We start from the raw sequence: 4,486 nt of genomic DNA on the forward strand, positions 1-4,486 counted from the left end.
AAATTATGTCTAACACCTGTGTCTAATTGCAGTAGTGTGAGGAGAGCGGGATAAAAAGCAGCAGCAACCGAGCCTCAGAGAGAGAGAACCCGACGCCAACACGAGAAAAGTTACACTGTATATAGTGACTGGTTGATAACAAGTAAAATTAAAAAGAATCCTACCTTTGAAGTCAACGCTGTTTCGTGTCTTCCTTAGTGGAAAAGCTTCACAATCACATAATACCATCAAACCATCTGAAGGCAAGGGCTGTTACTGTGGGTTGCCCGTCCTGCATAATGAAGACAGACTTGAGTGTAATTCAGGAATCTGTAAAAGACAATACATTACAGAGAAGTTGTTTAAAGCTGGACACCACTCGTTTAAAAATTTCAAGTTGAAAATGAAGTGACTGTATGCGGGAAATAGCTTAAAGGGGTCATGACATGAGAAACCAAATTTGCCTTGATCTTTTGGTATATAAGAGGTCTTTGTATCATTAAAACGTCCTGCAAGTTTAATATTTTAAGACGTCCTCCCCATTCTAAACGAATCATTTATTTAATCAAGCTCAAAATACAGCTCGTTCTGGATTCATGGTTAGAAGTGACGTGTCGGTTAGAAGTGACGTAACAGCGTTTGCATATGACCGCCTCCAGCGCAAGATAACTACGCTTTAAGCGCAAAACAACTACGCTCATTTCGTATCGCCGTGCGCCTCACAAGTGTTCAGTCGATGGACAGCGAGCTCTGACAGAGACTACTTGTGAACAGAAAAAATGACGATGCCACACAGATGTGCTGTTCCTGGCTGTGGTCAAACAAAACCTCTGAATAAGCTGCCGAAAGATCCAGACGTCAGGGAAAAATGGATGCAGTTTATTTTTTGCGGACGTCCCAGTCACAGCAAGGTTAACTTAAGCGTTTGTTCTGTACATTTTAAGGATGACTGTTTTGAGAACAAATCTCAATATGATGCTGGCTTTGCCAGAAAACTGTTGCTCAAAGATAAGTCCGTGCCGACTATTCTGGGAACAGAATACGACGCAAACTGTAAGTAATCTATTTTAAACTTTAAACTACTTTTTAAAGCGCAATTTCATTCATTATGAATAATCACAGTGTTTTTACTTAGTTTACTTGCATATTGTTCTGGCTGGGGGCGTCAATAATTGATACATAGGCACTGACGTTAGCCAATCATAACAGTGGGCGTTAACACTGAAGTCTTAAATGGAAAACGCCCCCAAAACAGACTGTTTGAATCAGAGGATGAGAAACAGGGTGGGAAAAGGTCATAAATCACTAGATTTTAAAAGTTTTTCTTAAAAAAAAATATATTAATACTATAATTGCACCTAAGGGAACATAATAATACAATAAAAAAACCCATGTCATGACCCCTTTAACAAAAGAGGGATAAAAGAAAATAATTGAACAAAGTCTAATTTTGACACATTTATTCAACAAAGGTCACACATACTGTCTAGTATGTGTGTATATAAATATATATATAGTTTTTGTATATAGATGCATATAGTTATAAATATGTATATAGTTATTTATGATTAAAAGTATGAATTCATCATTGTCATTATTTCATTGATGGAAATTAACACACAATTTCTTCTCATCCATCCATCCATCCATCTTCAACCGCTTATCCGAAGTCGGGTCGCGGGGCAGCTGCTCCAGCAGGGGCCCCAAACTTCCCTATCCCGAGCCACATTAACCAGCTCTGACTGGGCTGACCCGAGGCGTTCCCAGGCCAGTGTGGAGATGTAATCTCTCCACCTAGTCCTGGGTCTTCCCGAGGCCTCCTCCCAGCTGGACGTGCCTGAAACACCTCCCTAGGGAGGCGGCCAGGGGCATCCTTACCAGATGCCCAAACCACCTCAACTGACTCCTTTCAACGCAAAGGAGCAGCGGCTCTACTCCGAGCTCCTCACGGATGACTGAGCTCCTCACCCTATCTCTTAGGGAGAAGCCCGCCACCCTTCTGAGGAAGTCCATTTCGGCCGCTTGTACTCGCGACCTAGTTCTTTCGGTCATGACCCAACCTTCATGACCATAGGTGAGGGTAGGAACGAAAATTGACCGGTAGATCGAGAGCTTTGCCTTTCGGCTCAGCTCTCTTTTCGTGACAACGGTGCGATAGAGCGAGTGCAATACCGCCCCTGCTGCCCCGATTCTCCGGCCAACCTCCCGCTCCATTGTCCCCTCACTCGTGAACAAGACCCCGAGGTACTTGAACTCCTTCACTTGGGGCAAAACCTCATTCCCTACCTGGAGTACGCATGAATTTCTTCTCATGTTAAATCCAAAAGAACAACTTCGGGAGCCAAATTTGTCAGTGCACAGCATACATGGACTATTTTATGTAGAGGTGTAAGAACTTTAGGATGCTCAGCTTCAGACATTTCAATTGCAATTGTACTTTGAAGTATGGTATACTCATTCCTTGCCTCACCGTTAACTCTCTCACCATGGATCCTAACCAATGCAAGTCCTCGTGTGGACTCCAATTCCACAGGACCAAGTTGCTTTTAGCTTTTTGTAAAAGCTGGAATCTTAAGCTCAGCATTGTACAGACCAACTGAATCTGCCACATCAAACACTCTATCAGCTAGTATCACATCTCCTGGGCTGAGGTGATCCAAAAATCTATTTCTTTGAGTCAAGTATTTGTCTGATGATCTGCCACCCCATCCTTTTGATTTAAAATAAACTGTTCCTTGTGGTATTTTTCCAATTAGATATTTCATGGTATGGTGAAGTTTGTATTTTGAGTATTTCTGTGCTCTTTCTCTTAGGTCTCTAGGCTTTTCAATGAAAATCTCAAAGCAATCAATAATACAGGCACATTTACGAAAGACCAGTCTAAGCTGAAGCTCTTCTCGATTGAAGTGTTGGAACAAGCCTTGCATTCAGCATTTCAATGGTGCTTTTAAATGTTCTGCTTTCAGTTGGAACTGAGATCTTAAAGATACAACCAAGCAGTGAAAGGGAAAGGTTCATTTTAAACCTCATAAGAGTTAACAACAGTTGCTGGAATGGAGAGAGGTTTGTACCAGTCTGCAGAAATGATATCACAAATGTTAAAACTACTTGTAACTTGGAATATGTGGGGATTCCAGTCATCGCTTTCACCTTTTCATCATCTTTTTCAAAAGCCAGTTCATCAAATGTTCCTGATTTATTATTGTCCTTCAGATTATGATTTTCCTCCCTGAGGTCATTAAATTCCTTTTGTAATCTTGCAAACTTTTCCTTACATGGTTTGTTGTCACACTGTTGTTCATCCTCAGCAGGTGGCGCAGGTTCAGCATCTGGCACTGATGACAATTCTAGGAGGACATCCACTGCATCTTGCTGCTTTTTCTCTTCCACCCTCTTGTTCTGCATTCTGCTGTGCTGCTCATACCTTTCCATGTCGTTCTCCCTTTTTCTCTTCTTGGTGGCTGGTGTGTGCGAGAAGACGGATGGAACTCAGTCAGGGGACAACGGGTCTTCAGATTTGGAATCTTTAATTATACAAGTGGGTTTATGTCCAACATATGCCAACAAGTTAGAAGTAATTTTAGTAATGATTGTGATATCATTCCTGCTGACTGGTAAAATCCTCTCTCCCTGTTAATTCTTCAGACTGAAAATGAAACTTGAAATGAATGCTAACTGGAACTCATCAAGGCCACTGAAGTTGGTTGTGTCGCTCCACGAAAACGAACCATTCTCTGAATGATTATGTAAAGATATAATGACTAAAAATACAGCAATTAAAATACTCAGTGTTTACTTGAGCTTACCTTTGATGAAATGTTTGCTGCAAAGATGTGTGTACTTTGATGATTGCCATTCTTTGCACTCCTCAGGGACAGAGACACGTATAATAGCACAAATCCACAATCTCCTCCTCTCTGGGTTTTCTTTCTCGGACAAGATTCTGTTAAAGCACAACACAGGCTTGTCTCCTCGTTGGTTAGTGCATCTGATTGAACAACAACTATCTGTCATTTTGGCTAAATAAACCTGGTTAAAATAACTGGCGGGCAATGGAATAAAGCTGTGTTTTGCCCTCCAGGTGGGCGTTCCTATAAGAATGTGACCTCACGTGAAAACTATGAATAGGCTATAGTTTATGTCACAGCCATGAACAATGATTTTCTGATTGCTATTGCTGATCAGAAGTAAGTGTTTTAGGAGGAGGTGATTTTTATTCCAAACAATTGACACGCGCATGAGTGCAAGACGAGTAAACATTATTTTTGAGCCATTTTCTAATAGGCAAATAGACCAACATGATCACATTGGAAATCAGCATGTTGATACCTAATATTCCGGTACTTTGAAATCGGGCAATTAGTTAATGACAAATGTCATCTCCCACCAGATATGTTTGCATCAATTCAAATCTGTTTACCTTTTTCTGTGTCAATACTCAAGAGATATGGGTTCTGGTTCCATCAAAACCAGGATGTAAACATGTTCACAAAATCAATGATGAATG

General features: G+C 41.0%; 1 pseudogene; it reads right to left on the reverse strand.

Moving 5' to 3' along the window:
* Positions 1–301: 301 nt before the first annotated feature.
* LOC127634379 (peroxynitrite isomerase THAP4-like) lies at positions 302–3,993 on the reverse strand (annotated as a pseudogene).
* Positions 3,994–4,486: the final 493 nt, after the last annotated feature.

The sequence above is a fragment of the Xyrauchen texanus genome, chromosome 41, assembly GCF_025860055.1.
Source record: "Xyrauchen texanus isolate HMW12.3.18 chromosome 41, RBS_HiC_50CHRs, whole genome shotgun sequence".
In the NCBI taxonomy this organism is placed as follows: Eukaryota; Metazoa; Chordata; class Actinopteri; order Cypriniformes; family Catostomidae; genus Xyrauchen; species Xyrauchen texanus.